The following is a 14,499-nucleotide window of genomic DNA, read 5'->3' as shown; positions in this document are numbered from 1 at the left end:
CCAGGAATCTTCACGAGTGTTCCACCTCTTGGTTAAAGAAACTCATAAAGACAGAACCCCCATGCCCCACCATGCATGACTCCCTTGAGTAAACCTGCAATCCCCTTTCTTGAGTGTATACTTTTGCTTTGCAATATTCCTCCATACCTCCGTACTTTCACTATTTTCTGACTCATCCTTGAATTCATTCTTGTGATGGTGTCAAGACCCTGGACACCAGCAGGGACCAAGGTCTAACTGGTGTTTGGTGACCTCCCCCCACCTACCAGTAACAATACCCGAAGCTGAAGCTCAGGCTTGAATTTTGAAGGCACAGGGAACTAGATGTAATTGTGCCAGCCAACAGAGTACTTATCTCTTCTGTGGACTACTGTAAGTGATTTTGATCGATTATCTATTTTAATGCTCTTGACTGTATGGGGTGCGGAATTATTAGCCCACTTCAGAGACCAGAGAGATGAGACTTAAAGAGGTTTAAATAACTTGTCCAAGGTTATAGAGCTTAGAAAGAGGCATGCTCTATCCAAAGCAATTTTAAATGACGTTATTTTATATTGTGATTGCTTTGGACAATGACACTCACATTTACTAATAAGTGACATGCTCATTTTTATATTGGGAATTCACACTAATATATATATATATATATATATAAAATGTATATTATATATTATACATTATATATTACATATATTTTCCTGAGGGAAATGTATATATTATCAAATTGTCGTGGTTTACACATGCAGAATGTGCCCACATACAATTTCAAGTTAAAATGATTAGACAGAAATGCTTTGGCAGACAGAATTATAGTATACGAATGAATCATATATATATATCTACTATATATGTATAGTATATAATATACTGTGTGTGTATATATATAGTGTATATATATATATACTTTCCCTCAGGAGAAATGCTAAATCTCACTGAATCCACTGTATAATTTTAATGTTTTAAAACTTGCTTTTTAGATCCCTAAAGCCTGCTTTTCATCAGCTATCACATATTTGTTCCTCACTTCAGTTCTGAAAGTAAATAGAAGACATTGCAGTAACTTTTGTAGTAATGTCATCTAGGTGGGAGATGGAGGAGATGGGCTTGTATAGCTGTCAGTTGTACTTCAGTATGTGCATGGTATAGGCAGAAAATGCCTATTAGCAAACAGCCAATTTACTGTGCTCAATTTTTAATACATATAAGAAATAATCCACATGAGCAGTGGTCTTTCATCAATATCTACACTAAGAAATAGATATGGGCATAATTTTATGAGTACAGGTTCCTTTACTACCAGGTTTGCAATTCAATTACTTGAGGAGCTTTAAGTACCATTGATTATTCATTGGATTGTAGGATGGGCCAGTAACACAAGTATTCATTAATCCCTCAGTGCCCCGGGGTACTGGCATGATTCCTGCACAGCGATGGTTTCCTGACTCAAGAGTTTCACTGAGAAAAGGATTCATGAGTTAGGAAGCTTTCCCCCAGAAGTGAAATGCAGCACATGGTTTTGAATTTGGATATAAATTCCTGCAGTTTTATCCTTGACCCTTTTTATGCCCTTTTCTGCAGAAACATTTCCCTGCAGTTGTTTTCTCTTCTCACGTCTTACCAATGTTTCTCGTACTAAAGGAAGCTGTACATTTGGAACCAAAAATCAGAGCGTTTCAACAAATGTTATGGCACATTGTTGAGTAATAACACAGACACTGAAATCTATGCTAACCTGAAATTGACCTCTTTCTCAACCTCAGGAAGGCCAGAGAGAAACCCTAGATGTCCTTCTCCTCTCTCTGCAACATCAGCCACCTGTCAACAACTTCCTGAGTTTCCTGTCTCTTGGCATCACATTTATCCCCTAGATTGCAAGTTCTCAAACCTGACTCACAATATAGTCATCTGGGGAGCTTTTAAAAAATACTGTTCCCTGAGTCTTATCCTAGACCAGTTTAATAGGACCCCTGAGGGGAGGAGGGCCCAGGCTGGATGTTATTAAAGCCTCCTTAATAATACTGTGCACCTAGGTTTAAGGGCTACAGTTCTAGACAAGGCTGGAATAACCAATAAACCCTGATTCCCTCTCCTTTCTAACCCTGGTCCCCAATACTTAGTTGGTCAACTAAAACTGACAAATCTGCCCTGTAAACTGGCTCCTTTTTATCTTCACTACCATTGCCTTGAAATATTCTTTGTTGCTAAAGGGGATCAGAATATGTCACCCCAAAATATGCCCCTTGGTATAAAGATTATTTTAAGCTGAAGACATTGGAGATTCAACAGATGCAGAAAAAAAGACTTCTCTGAGCTTTTCTTATCTGAGTTTAAAGCAGCAACAAGACTGCCACAAATGTTAGGATCTACTCCCAGAAGGGAGAATGTGAATGAAACCTACCCCAAATCCCTTCTCCAGGGGAGTTTTATGGTCCTGAAGAGACTGAAAGATTACTCATACCTGTAGAGACAAACATTATTTTAAACTTTGTTATCTCTTGTTTGTTATCCTAAAAATCCATTTATCCTTCCAAAAAGTCATGTGTTTTTCTGTAAGTGCCTTTCTGCCCCTCCTTCACCTATTAAGAGGCATATAAGTTCCAAATTCTAACCACCCGTTTGAGATACTCATCATTGAGCTCTTCTGTATATATTGCACATATAAATAAACTGTTTTTATTTTCCTATTCATCTTCTGTCAGTTTAATTTGCAGAGCCCCAGGTACTAAACCTGAGAAAGAAGAAAATTTTTCTCCCATACAGTGGGTCCTCCTGGTAGTTTTCTTTTCCTCTGATCATCTCTCTTCCTATTACAGCACATTGTTCTCACTGCCAATGGGTGATCTTTGTAGGACATGAATAAAATCATGCTAACCACCCTCTTTCTTAAAATTCCTCAGTTCATCAGGACTTTAGGACAAAGTCATGCAAACTCTTTATTTTCTGACTGCTCCCCACCTTTCTAGCTTTGTGTTCTCTCGCCCTTCTTCCCACCCCCATATATTCCATAACCAAAGGACTGGCTTCCTCATGACTTGGTGACTTTCCCCTCCAATTATTGATCTCAGTGTTCAACTTTTTTTTTTTAAATGGGGCTTCGCTCTTGTTGCCCAGTCTGGAGTGCAATGGCATCATCTTGGCTCACTACAACCTCCACCTCCCGGCTTCAAGCGATTCTCCTGTCTCAGCCTTCCAAGTAGCTGGGACTGCAGGTGCATGCCACCATGCCTGGCTAATTTCTGTATTTTTAGTAGAGACAGGGTTTCATCATATTGGTCAGGCTGGTCTCGAACTCCTGACCTCAGGTCATCTGCCTGCCTCGGCCTCCCAAAGTGTTGGGATTATAGATGTGAGCCACCGCACCCAGCCAGTGCTCAGCTTTTAAGCTAAGAACTATAGTCCTTGCTCAAGCAGAGATAAGGGCGTTCACCCTGTGCATGCTATGTTTCCATTACACCTTGCACCACTAACTATATTGAGTTGACACTCAGTCCCATACTGAGCAGGGATTGTGGATCTTGCACATATCTACACCTGTAATGCCTAATACTGTGCCAGGCACAAAGTCAGTGTTTAATAAATCAATGTTGAATGTGTGGCAGAATAGATAAATGAATGAACACATTAAGTCATAGCCTGTTATTCCTCACATCATTTTCTTTGAGGCCTCCTCCATGTCATTGCACGATTAACAGAAACTACGTTGTTGGAGCAATGACAACATCTAAATGGCAAGTCTGCTCAGTGTAACTTTTGGGAAAATATTAATAATGGTGCTTATTTGAACCAAAGTTAAATTGCATACATAGGTGATATACCATTTTGTAAGACTCTCATGAGAAGAGAGGGAATAGGTGGGTTTTATGGTCTTTGGGCTAACATTTTCTGCTGTAGAAATAGCTACATGGTGGCAGAAAGAAATTTACACCAAAGCTTGGCATGAATGAATCTTGGAGTGGCAATGGCTTCATTCCCAAACCTTGGTCCTGTTCTGGGTGAATGTTGCTTTGAGAACCTGGTTTCTCCAGATCATGAAATTTTGATAGCATGTAACACCATAGGTGGGTAAATGGACAACCTCTATAGTTTCTTTGAGTGTAAATATTGCTTTGAATTACTTGATGTATAATACTTGTAATACAAGAGTTTTGTTTAGGTCCCTTGCCTCAGGGAGAAATACGTGCAAATGATTTATCTTTTCTGCTACCTTCTGCCTCTGCAACCTGACAGTAAAGTTTACCCAGTCCTTTGCCCTCACTGACATGGGAGAAACTCCTCCTGGACATGGTGTGTGATGGTGCAGATCATATTTCCTAAAAACACAGAACATGTGAATGATAGGACCAACATTGCCAGATACCCGGTTTAGCATTCGCCAGCAAGAAGCCTGACTCGACTTTCTCTTTTTCAGTAAGGAGGTTTGTTTACTCCTTAAAGGAGGTGATTCTAGAATTGTCTGAATGATTTGGGTGTCAATATTTCATAGAGAGCATTGCTTAAGGTAGGCACAATTATTTAAAAAAAGGAGTCATTTTCCTTTGATAATTTTTAAAGCAAATGTTTTTTTCAGTTTTATGTACAGCCCTGTTAAGAGTTAACCTCCAAAATCTCATACAATCGTTTGCCATCTTAGGAAAATCCATCTTTAAAAGCAATGGTTTGGTATATCATTATTCTGTGTGGCTCCCCAATGCTGGACCTGCCCTTTTTACATTCCAGTATGGTGTCTATAAAAATAATAGAAACATAGAATTAGATGGGAAATAATACTAAATGAGGACTCTGAAGCTAATTGTTCCCTCAATTCACGAACTGTTTCCTGGGCTGGGATTTCACTGCCTCATTCTAAACCCTTTCCAGTGATGGGGTGCTCAGTACTTTGGACTTCACACATTTCACTTTTTCTCAGCTTTAACAGCAAGTTCTTTCTTGCATTAGGTGACAGTGGGAAAATCTAAATATTTCAGCCTATTTCATCATGTGTCTGGATCAGAACCTGGGGTGATTGTGTAATCACTCCAGGAATATCATGGAACAGAGAAGGAAGTCTTGCAGAAGTTAAGCCTTTGCCCAAAGGGATAAAACAGCTTTCTTCTCTCTCTAGGGCCAAGGAAGAAGTTTGACTTGGATCCTTAAGTGTGGAGGCAGTGGGATACCTTGCCGAGGCAAATGGTGAAGTGCCCCTGGCCAGTGGAGGCAGGTTGGGAGTAAGGCAGGAAAACATTTGAGTGATAGACCCCAAGATGGGTGTGAGGCTGGCCTGGGTATTTTAATTTATCTGCACAGTGTTTTTCCTGCATTGTTTTGGACCATCACCTTGTTGACAATTATATAGCTTAGTTATATTGCATAGGAAGGCCTTATGTCCATCAGTGAGGAAAGGGGCCATGAGGGTGAGAATATTGTCTTTTCTGTTGGTGGAAGTGCCCTTAAAGGTTCCTTCTAGTGCCATAATTTTGGAATTCCATGTACAGTCCTTTTGGTATTTACAGACCTTTCTTATACTCTGCTCTCTGCCTCTCTTCCCAGCCACTCAGATGCAGGCAAATCTAACTGTTTCTTCACTAGCGTTTCCAGGGTGTGATTTTGAGGTTCTTTGCCGCCCAGTCTCTGGTGTCTGGATGCTCAGTAGATTGTCCATGTCCCACATAAAAAGTAGCCAGAATGGCCAGGCACAGTGGCTCATGCCTGTAATCCCAGCACTTTGGGAGGCTGAGGCAGAAGGATTGCTGAGCCTGGGAGTTCAAGGCTGCAATGAGCAAAGATCACGTCACTGTACTTCAGCCTAGGTGGCAGAGTGAGGCTCTGTGTAAAAGTTAACAAATAAATAATAAAGAAGCCAGAATGGACCTGATCTATTCTCTAGAGCAGAAAAAGCCAAAAAAGAACACGGACAATGAAATTATGATATTAACCCTACCTGTGTCAGGGATACTTGAACGCCCCTGGTTGCTTCCTCAATTTTTGTGTGTTCAGACCCTGGTATTCCAGGCGCTACTATAGGTAAGCTAGAGAGCGATGCTGGTAGGACAATTAAAAAAAAAATGTTTATTTCATTTTATTTTTGTGAGAAGCATGAAGGTTGGAGTTTGGGTACTATAGTCTAAGGCAAAAGTTACACATTTTTTCCTACACTATATTGTCAGTGAAGTAGTGGCAGCTTCTGAACTTTATTTACAGTAATTTTGGTTTAAGAGCTTTTTTCTCTTAATCTGTATAAAGACATTGTTCTATACATTAAAAAACAGCAACAAAACTACTCCCCGAGGACACACAAGCCTTTCCTAGGCTTCTAGACAGCATAGTTGAAATACTCTATCTTTGTTAAATTACAAAACCGTCATGTTTTCCCTTGGAAAAGCTGCTAGAGTTTTATTTTGGCGTCTGGGCATCTAGTGGCTGATCTGAAAAATGCATCTAAAGGATTTCAAAGGAAAATGAATGAATGCTTCAACCTGGAGGAAATTTTTCAAATGTGTTGAGGAAGAGGGACCAATAAAGGACAGTTTCTCTCTCTTTTTTTTTTTTTTAAGTGAGAGGGGGACTGGGACACACAATCAATGTGGCCAGGCTTGCAGCTGCATTTGCGACGTGAACCTGAGCAAGCTTAGAGCACGCACTGGCCAGGTGAGGTGATGCACCGGCTTGTCTGTACTCTGTGAAGCAGAGCTAACACTCCGGCTAACACGCAGACCTGTCACCTCTGCTCCCACACAGAATTGATGTCACAGATGGAAACACTGTTCGGAGATTTCAACCCCAGACGACTGATTGCTTGACCCATAATACAACTGCTCTGCCAATGGCTAGAGCCTGGACTTGGTTCTGGAAAAGCGAAAAAGAGATCAACAGTTTGCCTGGGGAAGGCTGATGAAATCTGAACTCACCAGGAGGAAGTGTTCATCATTGTTCACCTTAGGTCAACAACATGAATTTTCCTAAGCCAAAAGGCAAAGGAACCTAATCGTCAGAGTTCAGAGTCTTGCAGTTGGTAATTAGATTACAAAGGTTACATTCGGTTTAGGTGTCTGTTCTCTGGGCTGTGACACCTTTTGAAGAAGGGCTTCTCTCTCATTTTTCCTTCTAGAGTGGGTATACCAGCATCCTGAATAATGCTAAATATCACTGATAGATTTGATGTTGAGTGTAAACTGATGACACCAGAGGAAAAGCAGAGGAAAGACAGAGGTAGTTTGATAATTATTTTCCCATCCTTTCTCCAGTCAAAATATGAAATGTTCAGAATTCTTAAACACTTCCCCTAATATTACACTGTTCTCTTTTTTACCCTAATCTTTATCTGTCTCTCAAAAGTCTGGATCAGCAGGCATTGTAGAGCCAGACACTAGCCCATGCCCAAAATGTGTGAAGATAAATGTATACAGGCTATTGAATGCACATATCTGTGGATTTGTTTTACTTATATTTGCTCTATGTGCTCATTGACATTAATGAGCAATCATTTATTGGGTGATGCTAAGATGTATTTTTCAGTGTTGATATCATGCCCATTTGGGGGTAAACATAAATGATTGATTTTTGACAGAAATGTATTGCATGCTTACCAATGTGCCAAACAATGAGTGAGGTGTTGGATACAATGTTGGATACTAATGGTGGTGTTCAAAGAAAACAGCAGAATTTAGGAAATAGGCCTTCCATTGGGAAAAATAAATGAATTAAAATAATTATTTAATGTGCGGCAAGATAGGGATGTTTGACTTCTTTTGATATGGACATTCAACCGTTGTATGATTTTTTTTGTTTGTTTGTTTGTAGCATTTAGGCCTAAAGAGAAGAAGCCTTATCCAGGATGTAATGCAAACATTCTTTCCAAGAAATTAAAATCAGACAATTCCTTTTTGTATTGTTTTTAAAAACTGATTCTTTCCTATCCTGGAGGAATGGAGAACTAGTATTTTCCATGACTTCTGTGTTGCTTTAATTTTATTTTTTATATTATCCTTCAGGAAAATTGACTTTTCATATTTTGCTCATTTTTTTGAATTCTAAACGCCACCACAATTAGGATATGGAAACGTTTCATCACCTCCACAGCTAGTTTTTCTCTGGTTTGTCTGAAGAATCTCTGCAGGGATACTGATCTTCATTAACTAAACTCACTGAACACTCAGTTTTCATATGGAAGGGAACTTTCCTTTGCCAGCTCCTGGGCTGTGAACCCATTGATTGTTTGACCTTGTTTGACCTTATGTGAGTGAGACTTTCTTCCTTCCATCTACACCAACGACCTAAAGCTGATAGAGTGGGAGATGGAAACTAGTGTTCAAATACTTTTTTTTTTAATTATTTTTTTTTTGAGATGAAGTCTCACTCTGTCACCCAGGCTGGAGTGAAGTGGTATGATCTCAGCTCACTGCAGCCTCCATCTCCCGGGTTCAAGCAATTCTCTGCCTCAGCCTCCCGAGTAGTTGGGATGATAGGTGCCCGCCACCATGCCTGACTAATTTTTGCATTTTTAGTAGAGATGGGGTTTCACCATCTTGGCCAGGCTGGTCTTGAATTCCTGACCTCATGATCCACCTGCCTCGCCCTCCCAAAGTGTTGGGATTACAAGCATGAGCCACCGCACCCAGCCAATAATACATATTTACTTTAGAAAACTAGACTATTCCAACCAAAGATTTCTAAAATTCCTAGCAGTTCCATTACCAATAAATAATTATTACTAACATTTTTGTAAACTTTTAACATAATATATTCTATGTGTCTGAATATATATGTCCTCACCAAACATAAGGAAGTTACCACTGTCTCAACAGAAAGCTAGTTTTTGGCCAACTTCAATATTTCAGGGATATAATAGATTCAAGGCCTAATTTATAGATACATTTAAACTCATAGTATGTAAAAACACGCTAATTGAGAACTTTTTAAACATATTTTATAAAATGCTTTAATTGAACTAACATCAGAACCTTCATTTCTAGATCCACTTTTTAAGTTACATTACATAATTTCTGGAGCACATCATCTTACCTTCTAAATAGTTTTAGACACAGGACTTTTGAAGCCCTATCAAATCTCACTGAAAACTTTATCCCAACTATGTCTCCATTCAAGTAATGTTAAGGCAGCCATCCCTGAAGAGGCAAAGTCTATTTCTCCATCTTTTGAATCTGGGCCTGGCTATGTGACTTGCTTTGGCCAGTGTGTCATTAGAAAACATGATAAAAGCAGAGGTTTGCATCAGGGTTTGCTTCATCACTGCTCGTAGAGCTACTACCACGTAAATAAGCCTTGGTTAGTTTATTGGATGAGTGACACAAGGCTCAGTTGCCACCGTTGGCCCAGCTAACAGCCAGCGACTGCCCACATACATGTGTGAAGTCACCTACCATTAATTGACTACAACACATGGATAAGCTGTAATCCCACGGAGCAAGAATGCATTATCCAGCAAGAATGCATTATCCCATCTAAGTGCAGCCTAAATTGTTACTTAATAGAATCTAGAACAATTAATACGGTCCGTGTTTTAAACCACTAGCATTTGTAGTTGTTTGTTGCATAGCAAAAGCCAACTGACAGATTTATCAACTTCAGACTTCATTTATTAACTTCCTTTTTGTGTAGATGAGAATTTGGCTTTCTTACACTCCTACTATCTTCCCAAAATACTTAATTACAAATCTTTGTTAATCCAAAGTCAGTGACTGTACTGTTAATGACATTTAAGTATTATTTACATCAGAGCCAAATAGTCTATCAGAATAATGCTTTCTTTTGAATATTTCCTAAGGATAATCGTCTCTTTAAAATTTACGTAGTTTTCTAAGTACCTTTGGATTTTTCCCCAAAATTCTCCTTTAGATCTTTCAACAACAAATGAATATTCTTTTATCAATGATCAAACAAATCATACATACGCAAAGCTATGTACTGGCATAAAACAGCATGGTACTGGCATAAAAACAGACACATACACAAATGAAACAAAATTGAGAGCCCAGAAATGTATCCACACATCTATAGTCAATTGCTTTTTAGACAGAGGTGTCAAGAACATACAGTGGGAAAACTGAATATCCACCTCCTGAAGAATAAAATTGGACCCTTATATCATACTACATACAAACATCAGCTGCAAATAGATTAAAGATATAAATGTAAAACCTGAAACTGTAAAATTACTAGAAAAAAGTATAGGGAAAATGTTTGCTTCTTGTCATTGATCTGAGCAATGATATTTTTGATATGAGCTCAAAAGTACAGGCAACAGAAGAAAAAATGGACAAATGGATTGCATCGAACCAGAAACTTCTGCATAGTAGAGGGAACAATCAATAGAGTGAACAGAAAACCTACAGAGTGGGAGAAAATATTTGCAAACCATGCATCTGATAAGGGATTAATATCCAAAATATATAAGGAACACAAATAACAGCAAAAAACCAAATAACCCAATAAAAAATGAGCAAAGGATATGAATCAAAATTTCCCAAAAGACAGGTAAATGACTAACACATATATGAAAAAAATCCTTAATCACTGTTCAGAGGAATGCAAATTAAAATCTCAATGAAATATCACCTCACACCTATTACAATGGCTACTATCAAAAAAAGGGAAAAGTCGGGGGTGAGGAAAAAGGGAAGAGTTGGCAAGGATGTGGTGAAAAGGGAACTCTTTTACACTTTTGGTGGGAATGTAAATTAGTATGGCTATCATGGAAAACAGAATGGCAGTTTCTTAAATTAAAAATAGAAATATCATATGATCCGGCAATCTTACTTCTGAGTTTATAGCCAAAGAAAGTGAAATCAGTATATCAAGGAGATAGCTGCACTCCCATGTTCATTGCAGCATTATTTGCAATAGCCAAGATATGCAACCAACCTAAGTGTCCATTGATGGATGAATGGATAAAGAAAACGTGGTATATATAATAGAATACCCTTCAGTCTTACAAAGGAAGAAAATCCTGTCATTTGTGACAACATACGTATTAGTTCATTTTCATGCTGCTGATAAAGACATACCCGAGATTGGGAAGAAAAAGAGGTTTAATTGGACTTACAGTTCCACATGGCTGGGGAGGCCTCAGAATCATGGTGGGAGGCAAAAGGCATTTCTTATGTGGTGGCAGCAAGAGAAAATGAGGAAGATGCAAAAGTGGAAACCCCTTACAAAACCATTAGATCTTATGAGACTTATTCAGTACCATGAGAACAATATGGGGAAAACTGCCCCCATAATTATAATGACCTCCCACTGGGTCCCTCCCACAACATGTGGGGATTATGGGAGTACAATTCATGATGAGATGTGGGTGTGGATACAGAGCGGAACGATATCAACACAGATGAACCTGGAGGACACTCTGCTGAATGAAAGAATTCAGGCACAGAGAGACAAATACCGCACAATCTAACTTACATGTGGAATCTTAAAAAGTTGAACTCGCAGAAGCAGAGAGAATAGAATGGTGGTGGCCGTGGGCTGAGAGGTTGGTCAAAGTGTACAAGTTTGAGTTAGGATAAGTAAGTTCTCGGGATCTATTATACAGAACAGAGACTATAGTCTACTTGAAGATTGGTAAGAAAGTGGATCTTAAATATTCGTACCACAAAAAATGACAAGTATATGAGGAAATGGATATGTTTATTAGCTTGATTTAATAATTACACATCATATACATGTATCAAAACATGTACACTACATATATATAATTTTTGTCAATTATATTTTACTAAAGCTGGGAAGTTAGTAATTTAAAAAAATAAGATCACTTACTTTGGTTTTATTTTCTTGGAGTCTTCCTTCTGGACCACCTTGCCCTCTTCTTTTCATCTGGTCTGGTTGCTTTCTAGTCTGGCAACGTAACTGACACTTGGCCACTCTTCAATATTGGATATTCTAGTTCTTGGGTTCTCATGCCTTTCTCTCCTTTGGTTATCTCAAATCAAACTAGTACTCCTCCAAGTACTTTCTGACTTACCCTGTAGAAGTCACCTTACTTTTCTGATTCTTGGCTTCTTTACCAGTAAAGTGACAACAATGCCTGCCATGCTTTATCTTATAAAATTTCTTTGTGTACAACAATGAAATCATGTCTGCGGTTATACTTTGTCATGTGTGAAGTTCAATAAAAAATTATATTGTATGAGGAAATTGGAAGCTAGATCAGGATGAAAACTTGTATTCAATTCAAATGTGACTCTTGCTTGGAAGCTCGTTGACACCTGAGTCAGACTTTGAGGTGAAGAATGGTACAGGGAGTGCTGGAAGAACTAAAATGACCTAGAGATCTTAGTCTTAGTCCTGGATCTACCACTAATATAACGATGTGACTTTGATGAGCCACTTAGCCCTTCCCAGCCTAGATTTGCTTATTTGTAAAATGGGGCTATGAAGTGGGAGGGTTCTATGTGTTTTCCAGTTTTAAAATTCTATGGTTCAGCCACCCCTAATTCAGAAGGAGGCAGTTTTTATTTCATACTGGACACAGGATACAAATTTTTACCATGGTAGAGAGATGGTTAAATGAATCTGTGACAACAAAGTCAAACAACACTCAGTAATGAAACTCTCTGATTTAATTCTCCTCGTGAGTCCTTGGCATTGCTGGCCCTTCTGAACACAATGGCAGACTTGCATTGTCACTTCTTGCCTGGCTACCTCTTGGAAGTGATGTCCAGACACGTTGGCCTCTACACAGTAAACCTCCCCAGGTGCCAGAGTTTGGGGCCACCTGCGGCATGTCTGCCCACCTCATCCCTCCAGTGCACTCAGTAGAGCAGGGAAGATTAACTTTCTGAAAATGAAAAGGACAGAGAGAAGACGAGCTGCTTATCAAATATGCACATTTCAGATGGAACTTCACACTCAGTAGAGAGATGTTAGATTGCTGTTAGCTCTCTGGAGCGCTCCTGACAATGTGTTATCAGGTCATGTTTGCATGACAGAGGCAGCCCAAGCAGGAAACATTAAGTCATATGACTTCTAAGACGGAATCAATCAAGTGAGCAGTGCAGCTCCTGAAAACTAATTTCACCTTCATAAGGCCTGGTTATCTGTGCGGCAGACATGAGGTTTGTCAGCCCCATTTCAGTCTGACCAGGTTCAGCACTGCATCAAGAATTTTAATGAACTGACACTGTAATATGTATGAAAGATGACACTGAGATGAATTCATGAAAAGCCAAGTCCCCATGAAATATGAACAATTACTTGCAGGCTCCTTTGCCTACTTAGCTCATTTGAAATGTCCATTTCAAAGGCCTTTGTCTTTGATTCATTTGCAAGTTTGTGCACAGATTTTCATCATATTTAACCAGTTTAAAAACCAAAGAAGCTATTCACAATTAAACAGTTCAATGAGCTCCGGTTTGATGGGGGCAGAGCCAAGGCCAGCCAAAGCTTAAATCTTCATTTGGTTGCAGATACGCAGATTTCCTTGTGTGGACAAGAAAGGACTTGAAAAGACTGGATGTTCATGTCGACTTTGTCCCTGGCATTCAGTATGGTCCTAAGCATGCTACTCATTTTTTTGTGTGTGTGTGTGCGCTAATGACATCATTCTGTCTCTGGTAGTAATGATATTTGTTTTCATCTTCAGAACAGCTTTACCAGGGTTAGCCTTCTTTTGAAAAGTTTTAAAATTTGTCAGAAGATTAATGTTTAAATCACAAAGCCCTTTTTCATTTCTTGCCTTTTCTTTTTTTTTTTTTGAGGTGGAGTCTTGCTCTGTCACCCAGGCTGGAAGTGGCATGATCTCAGCTCACTGCAACCTCTGCCTTTCAGGTCCAAGTGATTCTCCCACCTCAGTCTCCCAAGTAGCTGGGATTATAGGCACCCACCACCACACCTGGCTAATTTTTGTATTTTCAGTAGAGGCGGAGTTTCACCGTGTTGGCCAGGCTGGTCTCAAATTCCTGACCTCAGGTGGTCTGTCCGCCTAGGCCTCCCAAAGAACTGGGATCACAGGCATGAGCCACTGTGCCCCACCGGTAGTAATGATATTTATTTGTTTTCATCTTCAGAACAGCATTACCAGACTTAACCTTCTTTTGAAAAGTTTTTAAATTCGTCAGAAGATTTATGTTGAAATCACAAAGAGCCTTTTCCAGATCTTGCCTTTTTAAAATATATGGTACCCCAATTCATTCTCCAGATCCTGTACCCTTTTTATATACTCCATCTTTGTTATGGATGTGCATTTCATACACTGATCTAGATAGCTCAGGATGTTTCATAGACTATTAACCACAATTCTTATCTTGCTGTCTGAGGTTATGGGCCTTATATTACCACACTCATTTAGTCCCATATCACTTCAAGTTTCTTCTTGCTTAGCACACATTGCTCCCCAATTGAAAAAGACACTGCCCAGGCTCAGGGGCAAGCAAAATCCTGTTCTTCCATATCTTTTTCTATTCTTTTATCTCATAAAAGAATATGAATTATCTTATATGAAATAGCTTATCAAATATTTCCAACATACATAAAATATAAAGATAATTTAAAGAAAATTCATAT

The 14,499-nt window shown here is 39.1% G+C and overlaps 1 long non-coding RNA gene across 1 annotated transcript in view; it reads left to right on the top strand.

Annotated features, from left to right (window-relative positions):
- The window catches only part of LOC141408565 (uncharacterized), a 23,352-nt gene extending 15,654 nt beyond the window's left edge, over nt 1-7,698 (top strand). Inside the window, exon 2 of the long non-coding RNA XR_012423982.1 lies at nt 6,715-7,698. This is a non-coding gene — a long non-coding RNA (uncharacterized lncRNA). The remainder of the gene's footprint in view (nt 1-6,714) is intronic.
- Nucleotides 7,699-14,499: the final 6,801 nt, after the last annotated feature.

The sequence above is a fragment of the Macaca fascicularis genome, chromosome 15, assembly GCF_037993035.2.
Source record: "Macaca fascicularis isolate 582-1 chromosome 15, T2T-MFA8v1.1".
Lineage (NCBI taxonomy): Eukaryota > Metazoa > Chordata > Mammalia > Primates > Cercopithecidae > Macaca > Macaca fascicularis.
Note: the sequence above shows the minus strand (reverse complement) of the source record. Positions and strands in the feature narration are given on the sequence as shown.